Source organism: Suricata suricatta, chromosome X (genome assembly GCF_006229205.1).
Source record: "Suricata suricatta isolate VVHF042 chromosome X, meerkat_22Aug2017_6uvM2_HiC, whole genome shotgun sequence".
NCBI lineage: Eukaryota > Metazoa > Chordata > Mammalia > Carnivora > Herpestidae > Suricata > Suricata suricatta.
This window is the reverse complement of record NC_043717.1, coordinates 42,285,253-42,304,268: the sequence shown is the minus strand read 5'-3', so window position 1 is coordinate 42,304,268 and position 19,016 is coordinate 42,285,253.

Here is a 19,016-nt window from a genome sequence, read left to right as displayed (position 1 = left end):
TATTTGTTTTTGGGGGGTGGTTTTTGCAATGCGGCAAGAATAAAGAAGCAAAATTGAATCCTGCTCAGTTTTGAGGGTGCATCCAGTCTGTTAGAGAGAAAGTAGTTAATACTGTAGGGGAAGAAATGATGAGCCTGGGCAGAGTATCTTGTACAGTCTAGACAATAGAATTCTCCTGAGTAAATGTATGGCCTTATAGTCTTGGTTTAGAAAGAAGATTTAGACAAACATCTCAGATCATGCGTCATATGTTCCCTCTTAGACATCTCAAACTATGTATTCAAGTTAGCCCAAAAGCTTTTATCCACCTAGTGCATCTAAGCCACTCTGTGCCTCCAGATTTAGAGTGTACCAGGAGGATGGAGGAAATAATAAATGGAGTTACAAGTATGTATTAGTCAGGGTCACAGAAGGAAACAGAAAACAGTCAATTTGGGTGATTTCAGGAGAGTCTAATAAAGGAACCAATGAGGTGGGGGCAGGGGTATAAAAAAAAAAAACACAAAAAGGATAACCAGCATCCCCGGGCTAGTAACTGATGGGGGGTTTAGCAATTCGAGGCCTGAAGGAGTGAGGGGAGAGCACTTTACTGTATATCCCAAGATCAAGAGAGCTAAGTATAGAGGGACACTGTAGAGAAGTGGTGACCTTCATTTGAGAGATCTAGCCAGCCGGTGATGAGCTTACAGAGAGGACGCTCAGTGGCATAAATATCACAACATCACTCCCCTATCCTTTGATCTGACAGGGCTTCCTACTGGACAAGTTCAGTCAGAAGCCAGAGGGCAAAGGCATCTGGGGCAGACGGCAGGGTGCAGATGAATGGGAAATGCATCTGGAGATTCAAATGAAAGACACACAGCAGAGGACATTTAGATAGTTGGATAATTTTACCTAGTTTCCTCCAGGTAAGAATTGGACCATATAATAGAGTCACTTAACCTTTTTCACCATCTCCAAAAGCAATCAATAATCCACTTCTGTGAACCTTTGACAATATTTACAACAGGACTCTCAGAGGAAAGCTTAAATACAAAAAGTTAAGGAGGAAGGGAGTAGGAGCTGGAAAAAAGCATTCCATTTATTATAGTGAAACAATATAAAATGTTTAGAAATAAATTTGACAAGAATAGCAGAATTATATGAACGATAAAATCTTATGGAAACACAGGAAACAAAATCTGAGCAAATAGAGTGATAGATGCTCTTTGATGAGACGATTTAATTACTACCACAACGAAATCAAGCCTCCCCAAATTAGAATATAGTTAATTCAGTAGTAACTAGAATGTACAGGTTTTCTTATTTTGGAATTGTATAAAATAACCTAAACTTTATTTGCAAAAACAAATGACAATAAAAAGGCAAGGTCCTTATGAGAGAGAATAGGGAGGGGACTTAGTGAAGGGTAAAAATTTGAATATTAATATGTGCCTACATACAAATTAAAATTTTGAATGAGAAAAGATGTCATTAATATACAAACAAGTCAGGAAATATATTTTAATAAAGATGACAAAGGTTTAATATCCAAACTATATAGAAAGTAGTCTGACAGATTAACTAGAAAAAAGACAAGCAACGTAATTTAAAAAAATAGGAAAAAATGCGAATCAGGAATTCACTGAGTAGAAAATCTACGTTGCCAGTTAACTGATTCATATGGGCAGAGGGAGCTAAAATTCTATGGTAGTGTAATAAATGCAAACTAGAGAAATAATGAGATTATTAGTTCACTTACAAGAGATTGGTAAACATTAAGAGTTGTAATTCCAATTATGGGTAAGGACGGGGGAAAAGGTTATTCATATACATTGGTGGGAAAAATCTGAAGTGTGAAGACTTTTGGAATTTAAAAGGCAAAACTTGTAAAACCATGTATTAAAACAACACACACACACACACACACACACACACACACACACACACCCCTTGTGCTCAGTCATCCAACTCCTGGATATCTATTCCATAGAAATAGAAGCACAAGTATATAAGAGCCCTATGTTTGAGGATGTGTATAGGAGTACTGGAGACAAAACTGAGACTCATCAAAAGAATAATAATAAATAAATAAATAAACTCTAATATATCGACACCATAAGTATTATATCACCACTTAAAAGAATGAGTTAGAGAAGAGCCTGGGTGGCTCTGTCAGTTAAGTGCCCAAGTCTTGATTTCCGCTCAGGTCATGATGTCGCGGTTGGTTGGTGGGATCGAGCCCCGCATCAGCACAGAGCCCACTTGGGATTCTCTGTCTCCCTCTCTCCCTCTCTCCCTCTCCCCCTCTCCCATGCTTGCTCGCTCACTCCTCTCTCTCTCTCTCTCTCTCTCTCTCTCACAAAATAAATCAATGAACTTAAAAAATAAAACAAAATAAAGGAATGAGTTAGAACTATACAAGTGGATCTAGAGACATTTACACAAGGATGTTCATTACATGCAATATACAAGGTGTAGAAAAACATGATTAATAGGATACCATTTTGGTAGCAACGACAAAAAACTGTATGTGTTTATATACACATGCATGTGTTTATTGTAATGCATTACACGATGGTAGAAAAATATGGAAGGATACATGTTAGGTTGCTAAAATGAGTTAATGAGGAGCTTGCTTTTAGAAAGGAAGGAGGTGGAAATTCAAGCACCAAGTAAGGAAGAAATATTAAAGGGAGTTCTTTAAGTGGAAAAGAAAGGGCCACAATTAGAAGGAAGAAAACTATCAAAAGAGTAAATTGCGTGAGTAAAAGGAAACATACAGTAAAGGCCGGAGAACACTCACTTAGAAAGCTAGGATGAAGGTTAAAAGACAAAGTAGTAAAATCAATTCTATCTAAAAAATTATTTAAAGGGACTCACATGATAAAGAGATGCAAAAACTGACAACATATACATACAATGTAGACAGGGGAGTAAAAATGAAGCTCTCTTAGGATGTGTTCAAACTTATGTGACCATCAGCTTAATATAGACTACCATATACTTGGAATGTTCCATAGAACCTCATGATAACCAAACACACAAAAAAAACTGGTAATAGATACACAAAACATAAAGAGAAATAAAGGCAAGCATAACACTAAAGAAAAGTCATCAGTCAAAAGAAAGTGAGCCAGAGAAGAAGAAATGAACAGAGAAGAGCTATGAAAACCAGAAAACAATGAACAAAATGGCAATAAGTACATACCTGTCAATAATTACTTTAAATACAAATGGTCAAAATGCACCAATCAAAAGACATGGGTTGAAGGAATGGATAAAACATATAACAAGACCCTCTATATGCTGCCTACAAGAGGCTCACTTCAGATCTAAAGACACATGTTCGTCTGTAGACTCAATGTGGAGGGATAGAAAATGGTACTCTATACAAAGGGAAGTCCACACACACACACACACACACACACACACACACCCAGGGTAGCAACACTTATACAGGCAAAAGGGACTATAAAACTATAACAAGAGACAAAGAAGAGCATTACATAATGATAAAGAGAACAATCCAACAAGAGGCTATATAACACATGTAAGTGTCTACGCGCCCAACATTGGAGCACCTAAGTACGTAAAGCAAATAGTAACAGGTATATATAAAAAAATAACAGATATGAAGGGAGAAAATGGCAGTAATACAATATTCATAGTGGACTTTAACACCCTACTTACATCATCAGATAGATCATCCAGGCATTAAGTCAATATGGAAGCAATGTCTTTGAGTGACACATTAGACCAGATGGGCTCAACAGATTTACACAGAACATTCCATCCCAAAACAACAGAATGCATATTCTTTTCGAGTGCACCTGGAACATTTTCCAGAACAGATCACGTGTCAGGTCACAAAACAAGTCTCACTAAATCTAAGAAGACTGAAATCTTATCGTGCATCTTTTCCAAGCACAACAGTATGGAACTAAAAATCAATTACAAGAAATACTGGGAAAACCACAAACACGTGGAGGCTAAGCAACATGCTTCTAAACAACCAATGGGTCAACAAAGAAATCAAAGAGGACATTTTAAAAAAAATACAAGAATACCAATGAACACGAAAACACAATCTTTGGGACACAGCGACAACAGTTCTTTTTTTTTTTAATTCTGAAAAATGCTTTATTTATTTTTGATACAGAGAGAGAAAGAGCATCAGAGGGGGAGGGGCAGAGAGAGAGAGGGAGACACAGAATCTGAAGCAGGCTCCAGGCTCTGAGCTAGCTGTCGGCACAGAGCCTGATGCTGGGCTCGAGCCCATGAATGTGAGATCATGACCTGAGCCGACATCGGAGGCTTCACCGACTGAGCCACCCAGGCGCCCTGCGACAGCAGCTCTAAGAAGGAAATTTATAATGAGAGAGGCCTGCCTCAAGAAACCAGAGAAATCTCAAATAAACCATCTAAACTTACACCCAAGGGAACAAGAAAAAGAAGAATAAACACAGCCCAGAGTTAGTAGAAGGAAGGAAATAATGAGATCAGGGGAGAAATCCATGAACTAGAGACTAAAACGACAATAAAGAGATCAAATAAGCCAAAAGCTGGTTCTTCGAAGAGATAAACAAAATCGATAAACCTTTAGTCAGACTCATCAAGAAAAAGACAGGACCCAAGTCAATGAAATCAGAAATGGAAGAGGAGAAGTAACAACTGATACAGCCCAGAAATACAAGGGATTTTAACAGACTACTGTGAAAACTTACATGCCAACAAATTGGACAACCTAAGAGAAATGGATAAATTCCTAGAAATACATAATCTTCCAAAACTGAATGAAGAAGAAATAGAAAATCTGAACAGACCAACCACGAGTGAAGAAACTGAACTGGTAATCAAAATACTCTCAACAAACAAAAGTCCAGGACCAGATGGATTCACAGGTGAATTCTGCCAAACATTGAAAGAAGACTGGATACCTATTTTTCTCATACTATTCCGAAAAAATTAGGAGAGGAAGGAAAGCTTCCAAATACGTTCTCTAAGACCAGTACTATACTCAGACTAAAACCAGACAAAGACACTACAGAAGAAGAAAACTATTGACCAGTATTCTTGGTGAACATAGATGCGAAATCGTCAATAAATAATAATAATAATAACAACAACAACAACAACAACAACAACAACAGCAAACTGCATTTAACAATACATTAAAATGATAACTCACCACGATCAAGTGGAATTTATTCTAGGGATGCAAGCGTAGCTCAATATTCACAAATCAATCCATATGATACACCACACTAACAAATGAAGGCTAAAAATCATATGATCGTCTCAATAGCTACAGAAAAACCACCTGGCAAAATTGAAAATCTGTTCATGATTAAAAAAACCCGCCACAAAGTGGCTTTAGAGGGAACATACCACAGCATAATAAAGCCCATATATGATAAGCCCACCACTAACATCATACTTAATGGTGAAACACTGAGATCTTTTCCTCAGGAACAAAACAAGGATGTCCACTCTCACCACTTTTCTTCAACATAATACTGGAAGTCCTGACCACAGCAATCAGATTAGAGAAAAAAAAAAAAAGGAATGAAAAACCGGTGATGAAGAAGTAAAGCTGACACTATTTGCAGATGATACGATACTAAGAAAACTCTAAAGATTCCACACACACACAAAAGAACTATTAGAAGTAACAAATGGATTCAGTAAAGTCGTATGATGCAAAATTAACATACAGAAATCCGTTGCATTTCTGTACACTAATAATGAAGGAGCAGGAAGAGACATTAAGCAAACGATCCCATTTACAACTGCACCAGATATACAATACGTAGGAATCAACTCCACCAGGGATGAGAAAGACCTGTACCCTGAAAACTGTAAGACATTGATGAAACATTGAAGACAACACAAACAATTGGAAATGTATGCCATGCCCATGGATTGGAAGAATTAATATTGCTAAAATGTCCATTCTGCCCAGGGATTCAATGCAATCCCTATCAGAATACCAACAGCATTTCCCACAAAACTAGAACAAATAATCCTAAGACTTGTATGAAACCACAAAAGACCAACAAATAACCAAAGTCATCTTGAAAAAGAAGAACAAGGCTGGAGGTATCACAATCCCAGATTTCAAGAAATGCTCAAAGCCATAGTGATTAAAACAGCATGCTACTGGCACACGCAAAAATAGACACATGGTTCAGTAGAACAGAACAGAGAGCCCAGAAATAAACCCACACTTACATGATCGATTAATCCATGACAAAGAAGGCAAGAACATACAATGGGGAAAAGACAGTTTCTTTAATAGGTGGTGTTGGGAAAACCGGATGGCTACATGCAGAAGAATGAAACTGGACCACTTTCTTAAACCATCCACAAAAATAAACTCAAAGTGGAGTAAAGATCTCAATGGAGACCTGAAACGATAAAACTTCTAGAAGAAAACATAGGCCATGATCTCTTTCACATCGGCCTTATTAACATTTTTCTATGTCCCCCCAGGCAGGGGAAACAAAAGCAAAAATAAACTATTAGCACTATATCAAAATTAAAAGCTTTTGCACAACAAACCAAATCATCAATACAAGGAGAAGGCAACCTACTAAAGTGGGAGAAGATATTTGCAAATGATATATGTGATAAGGGGTTAATATCCACATATATAAAGGATTTCTACAACTCAACACCAAAAAGCAAGCAAATAAACAAAAAACCAAAAATCCTAAATAATCCAATTTAAAAAAGGGCAGAGGACCTGGATAAATATTTTTCCAAAGAAGACACTGAAATGGCCAACAGACACATGAAAAGTTGCTCAGTGTCACTAAACATCAGGGAAATGCAAATATAAACCACACTGAGATACCACCTTAAACCTGTCAGGATGGCTAGATATAGCAAGGGCTGGTGAGGATGTGGAGAGGAAGGGACCCTAGTGCACTGCTGGTGAGAATGTAAATTGGTGCAGGCACTGTGGAAAACAGGATGAAACTTTCACAGCAAATGAAAAATAGGGCCAGAGTGGAGGTGGCTGTGGAAATGAGCCAAATTTTGTAAAGGGGAGTGGCAGATACACGCTTCCGGTTATGGAATGAATAGGCCATGGGAATAAAAGGCACAGCATAAGGAATTTAGTCAGTGATATTGTAATGGTGCTGTATGGTAACAGTTGGTAGCTACACTTGTGAGCACAGCATAATGTATACACTTGTTCAATCACTATGTAGTACACTTGAAACTAATATAACACTGTGTGTTGACAAGGAAGGAAAGAAAAGAAAGAAAAGAAAAGAAAAGAAAAGAAAAGAAAAGAAAGAAAAGAAAAGAAAAGAAAGGAAAAGAAAAGAAAAGAAAAGAAAAGAAAGGAAAAGGAAAGAAAAGAAAAGAAAAGAAAAGAAAAGAAAAAGAAAGGAAGGAGGGAAGGAAGGAAGGAAGGAAGAAAGGAAAGAAAGAAAGAAAGAAAGAAGAAAGAAAGAAAGAAAGAAAGAAAGAAAAAGAAAGAAAGAAAGAAAAGAAAGAGCGAGCCACATGATCCAATAATGCCACTACTGGGTATTTCCCTAATGAAAACAAAAACACTGAATGAAAAGAAATAAGCACCCCTATATTTACTGCAGCACCATTTGCGATAACTAAGATATGAAAGCAACCTATGTGTTCATTGATAGATAAATGGATAAAGGACATGTGGTGTGTATAGGCAGATAGACAGATAGAAATACACACACAATGGAGGATTATTCGGCTACAAAAATGAGCGACATCTTGCCATTTGTGACAATAAGGATGGACCTAGAGGGTATTATGCTAAGTGAAATAAGTCAGACAAAGACAAACGTTATATTATTTCTCTCGTATGTGGAATCTAAAAAACAAAACAAATGAACAAAAAAGCAGAAACAAACCCATAAATACAGAGTAAAAAATGATGGTTGCCGTGGAGTGAGGGAGAGGATGGACAAAATGGGTACCTTGGTGTGGAAAGTGCAGGCATCCAGTTATGGAATGAATAAGCCACGGGGACGAAAGGTACTGCATAGGTAATACAGTCAATCGTATTGGAATAGTGTTTTCTCTCATGGTAATCATAGCATAACATACAGAGTTGTGAAAACACTACAAACGTGGGACACCTGAATCTAATGTCACATTGTATGTCAACTCTATTTAAAAAATAAAAGGTGGGGGGGGGAGAAAATTCCAAAGAACTGACAAACAAATGAACTCCTGGAATGAATCATCAATTATAGTCAGGTTGAAGAATATAAGGTTAATACACAAAAGCCGATTTATTTCCTATATGCCAGCAATGAACAATTGGAATTGGAATTAAAAACACAGTAGCGTTTACGTTAGCAGTCCCCCCCCCATGAAATACTTATCTAATCTAATATGGCGTGGATAGGATATATAGGGAGAACCACAAAGGTCTGACAAAGAAAAATAAAGATGTAAGTAAACCTTTATTGAGAGATATTCCATGTTCGTGGAATGGAAGACTCGATGTTGCTAAGAGGTCAATTAATCCTAGATTGATCTATAGATTCAGTGCAGTCCCAATCAAAATCCCAGAAAATTATTTTACGGATATTCAAAAACTGATTCTAAAGTTTAAAATGAAAGGTAAAGGACCCAGAATAGCCATCATCATAATAAAAAAGAACAAAGTCGAGGGCTGATACTACCTGACTTCAGGATTTACTATAAAGCTACACCAATCAAGACCATGGTTGTAGCAAAAGAAGAGACAAACAGATCAATGCAACAGAATAAAGACCCCAGAAATGGACCCACCCATATACAGTCAACAAAGGAACAAAAACAATTCAATGGAACAAGAATAGGCTTCAACAAATAGTGCTGTAGTAATTGGCTGTCCATTTAAAAAAAACATAGATCTGGACAGACCTTCCATCCTTCACAAAATTAACCCAAAGTGGATCATAAACCTAAATGCAAAAACACAACTTGAAAACCTATAAATGATAACACAGGAGAAAATCTAGATAACCTTGGGTTTGGTGATGACTCTTTGGAGGCAACACCATGAAATAACAATTTGAGAAGTTGGACTTTAGTAAAAGGTAAAACTGTGGTTTTCTGAAGGCCCCTGTTAAGACAACGTAAAGACAAAGCACAGGGTGGTAAACAATGTTTACAAAATATACGTGACAAAGGACCTATATTCAAATACACAAAGGCCTTTTCAAAGTGAATCTTAAGAAAACAAAGAATGCAATTTAAAAATGGGGAAAAGCTCTGAGAATAGACCTCACCAAAGAAGATACGGATATGGTAAGTAAGCATACAAATATGCAATAGCATCTATGTCAACAGGCAGATGAAATTTAAAACCACAATGATATACCCCCTATACATCAACTAGAGAAAAAGACTGATACACTAAATTCTGATAGAGATGTGGAACAACAGGAACTCTGATGCGTTGCGGGAGGAAATGAAAAATGGCACAGCCATTCTGGAAGACATTCTGGCAGTTCCTTACAAATTTAAACATAGTTTTATCATACGATACAGAAACCACATTCCTAGGGATATGCCACACCGATTGAAAACTTATGTCAGCACAAAAGTCTGCGCACAAATGTGCAGCTTTCTAATGGTCAAAACTGGCAAGCAATTAAGATGCCCTTTGATAGATGAATGGATAAACAAAGTGTGCTACATCCATACAATAGTACATCATTCAGTGATAGAAAGTAATGAGCTAACAAGCCATGAAAAGACAGGAAGGGCGCTCTCATGCATTTTGGCGAGCAAAAGAAGCCAGTCGGTAAAGCTATGACTGCCTGATTCCACCTATATGATATTCTGGAAAAGGCAAAACTATCAGCAGACTATCAGTGGTTCAATGTAGTGGTAGTTGGCAGGTGAAGGATGAATAGGTGAGGCACAGGGGAGTTTTTGGGAAATGAGAGTATTCTGTTTGATACTGTAACGGTGGACACATGACTTGATGCCCTTTCAAAACCCATTGAGCTGTACAATACAGAGACTGACTGTCGTGTAAACCACGGACTCAGATAACAATAATGTTTCAGTATTGGTTTATTCATCGTAACAAGTGTATCACACGAATGCAAGATCCTAATAACAGGGGAAACTGTGATGGGGGGCTGTAATGGGAGACTCCTCTATGCTATCTGCTCAACATTTCTGTAAATTCAAAACTATTCTCGAAAAGTAAGCTTGTTAGTTAAAAAATACCGAACCGTGTGTCACAGTGACATCAAACTCACTTCCATCCCAGAATATGCTTTTCATGTCCTGCCTCACGAGGAAGGAAGCCCAAACGCAAAAAGGCTCTGAAAAAGAAAGGAAATAGAAGATGAATGGAGGTTTTTGACTAATACATTCCAAGAAATCCCTTCATTCGGGCAGCATCTTTGAAGTATCAGCCCCCAAATTCCTACTTAGCCTGTGCTATGACTTGGCCTGGAACAGCTCTTCCAGTCATAGACCTAGTTGACCTATTCGCCTGGCTCAGCCATCTCACACCTCCATGCCCCACTGTTTAGTCACAGGGCCACAGCTTATGCTGTTGCTGGAATGTGCCATGCCCTTCCTCTCTCACTGCCATCTGCATAAATCCTACTCATTCCTAAGATCCAGTTAAGATACCATATTGCTTAAAGCTTTAAGCCATTTCTTGACACAGCAGCTGCCATCTTCCTATGGCTTTCCTTGATATTCCAAGCCTTGGTGATAGCATTTGACACAGCAACCGGTGTTCCCTAAATAAGCTTTGTTCATTTCTCTTTCTCTCTCTCCTCCAATTGAATCATCCATCCTCCTTCTGTTTTCTTCTCCAGAGGAAAAAAACTGCAGGAGGTGGAGTGGATAGCAGTCAGGAAATAGCTGAAGGTCATGAAGTTGAACCGATGATTCGCACAACATACAATTGAAGAGGAAAATAAAATGAGAAATACAGAAAACAAGAAATTTTAAGGTGGTTCAGAAGAACAGGAGAGAAACAATGAAGAGGAGACATTTATGATATAAGCAATATTTCCAAAACCGAAGAAATATTTCAGCTTTTGTATAAAAGGAGCCCACCAGGTAAGCACCAGGGTTAATAAAAAGGAATCCACATCAAAACACCCTCTGGAAAACGTTCTATTGCATAATTTCTTTACTCACTTGGTCAAGTGTTTCATTCTTCCTTATCCTGGATTTCCCTTCAATGTGGCAGCCATGGCATTTTCCCTGTTCCTTGCGGACAGATCAGGTTAGGTTTAGAAGCGGGAAATCCTGCTCAAGGAGAAAGAAAATACATGGCTGCTTAGGCTGGAAACAAAGGAGTGCCAGAGATCAGTCCCAGCTAATGGGTAAACAGAAACAAGATAGGAAGGAGAGGAAATATTCAAAGAGGACGGGCAAAGGAAAGGCAGAGACCGTGAAAGAATACTTGGGTTCTGACTAAAAGGCTTATTATAAGAGTACTGGAAATATCAAGTAGTAAACAAATATAACCCAGAGTTTTAAGTGCTATAACATCAGCCAGAGACAGGAAAGAGACTGGCCAAAAAGGAGAAAACAACTCCAGTGGTTCTCAAACGCAAGCCCTTGGTCTGGCTGCATTGAGTCATGTGGAACTTGTGAAAACAGTTTACTGGGCCCCTCAGCAGAAATCCTATTTAACAGGTCAAGAGTGGGGGCTGGGACTCTTTATCGCCAGTCACAAGTTCACCAGGCCCACACAAAACAAAGACACCTTTCCATTCGTCTGTGTGTTCTTCAATGTTCTCATCAATGTTTTATACTTTTCAGTATACAGAATCTCTCACCTCCTTGGTTACATTTATTCCTAACCCTTGTCTTGCTTTTGATGATACTGTCTTGGGGATTGTTTTGTTAATGTCTCTAATTTCTCTCTCGGATAGTTCCTTGTTAGCGTATAGAAACGTAACTGATTCTTTTTTTTTTTTTTGGTATATTGATTTTGTACCCTACAACTTTACTGGATTTATTAGGTCTAACTTTTTTTCTTGTCTCTTCAGATGCCTAATGCAGGCTAATTGGAAGACTTGACCTTCAGGACGCAGCTGAGGAAGTCAGTGCATTAGATACACAGTCCAGCCTTTATCAGGGAGTAACTGAGAGCTGGGTGTTTGTGCCTACTCACTCTGCTGAGTCAGAGAGAACAGTCACTGGGAGTGCCTTTGTACCCATGTATAATTATTACTTATATAATTTTAGATCTTTTAAAAAAGCAGAGAGATTATGTGACATGATAGAGATATTAGCTAACACTACAGTGGCAATCATATTGCTATAAATAAATGTATGAGATCCACATGTAGTACACCTTAATCTTACATAACGTTATACAGGAAATACAGTTCAGTAAACCTGAACAACAAAGAAATGTATTTTTAAAAGCTGAGAGAGGGACGGGAGAAGATAAGATGGTGGGGGAGTCGAGAGACCCTAAGCTTGTCTTGTCCCTTGAACACAGCTAGATAGTTCTCAAACCTTTCTGAACACCGAGGAAATCAATCAGAGATCCGAAGAGAACAAAAACTGCAAGATTCTTAAGGAGAAAGGGGACCATCTTCTGGAAGGTAGGAGGTGTGGAGATTTTACTGGGGGAGATACTGCTCTGGGTACAGCTGCGGGAAGGGAGCCTGCTTTTGCAGGCTTCCTCATGTTAGTATAAGCATCGGAGTGCAAAATCTGAACTTTTACCAGTGCACGGCCATGGGGGAAACGCCTGGCTTAAAGGTACTCAAGTGGTGAAGCTGTACAGAATCCCAGGATTGACAGCATGGTCTGAGGAAACCTTGGTCACTAAAAACACTGGACCTGGATGTGTGGACATGCTAGGCTGTTTCCAGGCATAAGAGAGGGGACTCTCTCTGGCTGAGGGCAGCAAGCAGGCAGGGGTGCCGGGCCAGGTTTCTGCTCTGTTTTGACATAAACTCTGAACAGCTGCGCAGTCGCGCCGCTGCATTTTTCGGCATGGGCGGGCAAAAGGGAGGCGAGACACCCCCCGCCCCCGCCACACACCGAGGAACAGTGTGGGTTAGCACCACGGGAGTCCCTAAAACTAGGAGTTTTGAAACTGTTGGCGCACTTGAGATGAAGAAGCTTGGACACAGGCAGGATGAACACGGGGTTCAGTCCAAAACCGGGAACAAATGATGTCAATATTTTGTACTTGTGGAGGGCTGATTAACTACTCTTTTTTTTTTTGAAGGTTCCCTGAAGAGTGGGGGCGCAAACGTTCAGCTCCAGGGCTATAAAGAGGGGCGCTGCCAAATTTATTCCACCCTTCAGAGCTGAAGCCTTCGGACAGCGTAACAGCGCCACCTGGTGGAGGCCAGTGCCATTTACACCAAGCCCCGCCCCCATGCACCCTAGAGGTACATTTTCACTGAAAGGCTTCAGCCTGAGAATTAGGGCAGCAGTCGCCTCTCCTAGAAGACCAGCCCAATTTGCTGTTACCACGTCGACTGATCAGAGCCTTCATCTATAGGGAAAATAGAATCAAAGGTCTGTTTTACTTTTATTCTTTTTTTTCATTAAGTTTCCTATTTTTCTAATTCCTTTTTTTGTCACTATCATTTTTTCCTTTTGCATATACACATACTTTTATTTTTCATTTTATTGTTTTATGGTTGTCTAAATTTTATTATATATACAATATGATTTTTGGCTCTAATTCTTTTATTTTTTATTTTTTTTTAATATTTATTTTTGAGCGAGAGAGAGACAAAGCATGAGCGGGGGAAGGGCAGAGAGAGAGGGAGGCACAGAATCTGAAGCAGGCTCCAGGCTCTGAGCCGTCAGCATAGAGCCCAACACAGGGCTCGACCTCACAAACTGTGAGATCGTGACCTGAGCTGAAATCAGACGCTTAACTGAATGGGCCACCCAGGTGCCCCTGGATGTAGATCCTTTTCTCAGGCAGACTAAAACACACCCGAGATGTACAGTGAGGTTTTGGGGGGTTTTTCCGGTTTGCTTTCTCATTCTTCTTTGCTTTTCTGGACAAAAGGATGAGATGGAGAAACTCACCCCAAAAGGAAGAATGGGCAGTAGAACTCACGGCCATGGATTTAATCAACACCGATGTAAGTAAGAGGTCTAAACTAGAATTAAAACCATGCTTATAAAATGGCTGGGGTTGACAATAGAAGACACCAGAGAATCCCTTTCTGCAGAAATAAAAGAACTAAAATCTAGGGGCCTCTGGGTGGCTCAGTTGGCTAAGCATCCGACATTGGCCCAGGTCACGATCCCATGATTCATAAGTCTGAGCCATGCATTGGCTCTGCACTGACAGTGGGATTCTCTGTCTCTCTTTCTCCCGGCCCCTTGGCTCACTGGTGCTCGCTCTCGCTCTCGCTCTCTCTCTTTCAAAAAAATAAATCAACTTTAAAAATGAACTAAAATCTAGCCATGCCAAAATTAAAACTTCTGTAACAGAAATGCAAACTCGAATGGATGCCATTATGGCGAGGATGGACAAGGAGCAGCGAATCAGTGATAAAGAAGATAAAATTATGGGGGGGGGGATGAACCTATAAAGAAGAGGGGAACAAAGGCACTAAATGATGAAAGAAGACAGACACCTCAGCAACTTCTTAAAGAGGAATAATATTCATATCATAGGAGTCCCAGAAGATGAAGAGAGAGAAAAAGGGGCAGAAGATGTATGTGAGCAAATTATAGCTGGAAATTTCCCTAATCCAGGGAAGGACACAGACATCAAAATCCAAGAAGCACAGAGAACTCCCACTAAATTCAACAAAAGCCGACCATTGCCAAAGCATATCAGAGTCAAATTCACAAAATATACAGACAAGGAAAGAATCATGAAAACAGAACTAGAAGGGAAAAAAAAAAAAAAAGCCCTTAACCTACAAGGGAAGACAGATCTGGTTTGCACCAGGTCTCTCCACAGAAAACTTGGCAGGCCAGAAAGGAGTGGCAGGATATGTTCAACATGCTGGCTGGAGAAATATACAGCCAGGAATTCTTTAGCTAGCAAGGCAACATTCAGAAGAGAAGGAGAGATAAAGAGTTTCCCAGACAAACAAAAACTATAAGAGTTTGTGACTACTAAGCCAGCCCTGTAAGAAAATTTATGGGGGACACTTTGAGTGGAGAAAAAAAATACCAAAAGCGAGAAAGACTAGAAAGGACAAGAGAACATCGCCAGCAACACCAGATCTAAAGGGAACACAATGGCACTAAGTTCGTATCTTTTAATAATCATTCTGAATGTAAATGGACTAAATGCTCCAATCAAAAGACACGGGGTATCAAAATGTAGTTTAATAATCCACAAGATCTTTCCCTATGCTGCCTACCAGAGTCTCATTTTACACCTGCAGATTGAAAGTAAGGGGACAGAGAACTATCTATTATGCTAATGGATGTCAAAAGAAAGCTGGAGTAGCCATGCTTATATCAGACAAACTAGATTTTAAACAAATACTGCAACAAGAGATGAATAAGGGCATTACATATCATAATGAAGGGGTCTATCCATCAAGAATATCTACCAGTTGTAAAAATTTATACCTCCAATATGAGAGCACTCAAATATATAAACCAATTTATAACAAACTTAAAGAACTGTAATTGGTAATATGACAATAATAGTAGGGGACTTCAACATCCCACTTACAGCAATGGACAGATCATCTGAGCAGAAAATCAACAAGATAACAATGTCCTTGAATAACACACTGGACCGGATGAACTTAACAGATATATTCAAAACATTTCATCTCTATCTCTTTTTTCATGTTTATTTTTGTGAGGGAGAAAGAGAGAGAGAGAGAGAGGACAAGAGGACAAGAGGACAAGCGGGGAGGTGCAGAGAGAGAGAGAGGGACAGAGGATCCCAAAGCAGGCTCTACGCTGACAGCAGAGAGCCTGATACGGGGCTTGAACCCACAGACTGTGAGATCATGACCTGAGTGAAAGTCAGATGCTTAACCGACTGAGCCACTCAGGCACCCCAGAACATCTCATCTTAAAGAAACAGAATACAGATCCTTTTTGAACACACATGGAGCGTTCTCGAGATTAGATCACATACTGTGTCACAAATCAGCCCTCCACAAGTACGAAAGATTAGATCTTACCATGTGTATTTTCAGAGCACCGCGCTATGAAACTTGAAATCCACCACAAGAAAAAATTTGGAAAGACTACAAATACCTAGAGATTAAAGAACATCCTACTAAAGAATTAAGGGATCAACCACGAAATGAAAGAAGAAATAACAAAATACATGGAAGCCAATGAAAATGAAAACAACAGTCTAGAATCTTTGGGATGCAGCAAAGGCGGTCAGAAGAAGGAAGTATGTAGCATTCCAGGCCTTATTAGAGAAAAAAAGTGGGGGGGGGAGAAATGTCTCAAATCCACAACCTAACCTTACAGCTAATGGAACTGGAACAAAGAACAGCAAGGAAATCCCAAAACCAGCAGAAGAAGTGAAATAATAATCAGAGCAGAAATCAATGGTATCAAAATTTAAAAAAAAATATCCAGCAGAACAGATCAAGGAAACTAGGAGCTGGTTCATTGAAAGAATTAACAAAACTGACAAGCCCCTAGCCAGTATTATCAAAACGAAAAGGAGAGTACCCAAATGAGAAAAATCATGAAGGAAAGAGGAGAGATCACAACCAACACTGCAGAAACACAGATAATGATAAGAGAACATTATGAGAAATCATATGCCAACAAATTGGGCAATCTGGAAGAAATGGATAAATTACTACATACCAAAACTGAATCAGGAAGAAATAGAAAATTTGAACAGACCCATGACCAGTAACAAAGTTGAATCGGCAATCAAAAATCTCCCTTCAAACAAGAGTCCAGGGTTGGATGGCTTCTGAGGGGAATTCCACCAAACACTTAGAGAAGAACAAATACCTATTCTTCTGAAACTAGTCCATAAAATAGAAATGGGAGGAAAACCCCCAAACTCATCCTATGAGGCCAGCATGACCTTGATTCCAAAACCAAAGGTGCCGCTAAAAAGGAGAATTACATACCAATGTCCCTGATGAGCATGGATGCAAAAAATCCTCAACAAGATACTAGAAAATCAAATCCAATATCACATTAAAAGAATTATTTGCCATGATCATGTGGGACTTATTCTTGGCCTGTAGAGGTCATTCAAGATCTGCAAGACAATCAGCGTGATATACCATGTTAATAAAAGAAAGGATAAGAACTATAAGAGCCTCTCCATAGATGCGGAACAAGCATTTGGCAAAATATAGCATCCTTTCTTGATAAAAACCCTCAAGAAAGCAGGAACATACCTTAACATCATGAAGGCCATATATGAAAGACCCACAGCTGAGATCACCCTCAATGGGGAAATACTGAGACCATTCCCCCTACGATGGAAGATGACAGCAATGTCCACTTTCACCACTGTTGTTCAACATAGTAGTGGATGTCCTAGCCTCAACAATCAGACAACAAAAAGAAATAAAAAGCATCAAAATCGGCAAGAAAGAAGCCAAACATTCACTCTTTTCAGACGACATGATACCCTATGTGGAAAACCCGAAAGCCTCCACCAAAAAACTACAGAACTGATACCTGAATTCAGCCAAGTCAAAGGATATAAAACCAACACGCAGAGCGAAGTTGCATTTCTATACACCAATAATGAAGCAGCAGAAAGAGAAATCAAGGAATGAATCCCATTTCCAATTGCACGAGAAACCACAGGTACCTAGGAATAAATCTAACCAAAGAAGTAAAAGATCCGTATGCTGAAAACTATAGAACGATTATGAAATAAATTGAAGTAGATACAAAGAAAAGGAAAAACATTCCATGCTTCTGAGTTGGAAGTACAAATATATTTTAACATGTCTACACCTACCCAAGGCATCATTGCCATTTCTGTCCAAATAACTCCAGCATTCTTGGCAGAGCTGGAACAAACAATTCTACAATTTGTAGGCATGCATGCAGAAAAGATCCCAAGTAGCCAAAGCAATGTTGAGCAAGAAAACCAAAACTGGAGGCATCACAACTCCAGACTTCAAGCTATATTACAAAGCTGTAATCATCAGGACAGTACGGTACTGGCACAAAAACAGACACAAAGATCAAGGGAACAGAATACAGAACCCAGAAATGGACCCACAAATGGATAGTCAACTAATCTTCAACAAAGCAGGAAAGAATATCCAGTGGAAAAAAGACAGTCTCTTTAACAAGGGGTGCTGGGAAAACTAGATAGCAGTATGCAGAAAAATGAAACAGAACCACTTTTTTACACCGTACACAAAAATAAATTCAAAATGGATGAAAGACCTAACTGTGCCACCAGAATCCATCAAAATCCTATAGGAGAAGACAGGCAGTAACATCTTTGACCTCAGCCACAACAACTTTTTACTAAACAAGTCTCCAGAAGCAAGGGAAACAGAAGCAAAAATGAACTACTGGGATCCCATCAAGACAAAAAGCTTCTGCACAGTAAAGGAAACAATCAACAAAACTAAAAGGCAACTGACAGAATGGGAGAAGATATTTGCAATAACATATCAGTAAAGAGTTAGTATTCAAAATCTGCAAAGAACTTATCAAACTCAACACCCCAAAATCAAATAATCCAGTGAAGACATGGGAAGAGGACACGAATAGACACTGTTCCAAAGAAGACATCCAGATGGCTAACAGACACATGGAGAGATGCTGAACATCACTCATCATCAGGGACATAGAAATCAAAACCACAATGAGATACCACCGCACTTCTGCCAGAATGGTTAAAATTAACAACTCAAGCAACAAGATGTGTTGACGAGGATGTGGAGAAAGAGGAACGCTTTTTCACTGTTGGTGGGAATGCAAACTGGTGAAGCCATTCTGGCAAACAGTACGGAGGTTCCTCCAATTAAAAAATACAACTATCTGGGGCTCCTGGGTGGCTCCGCCAGTTAAGCCTCTGACTTTGGCTCAGATCATGACCCCAAGGTTCGTGAGTTTGAGCCCTGCCTTGGGCTCTGTGCTGACAGCAC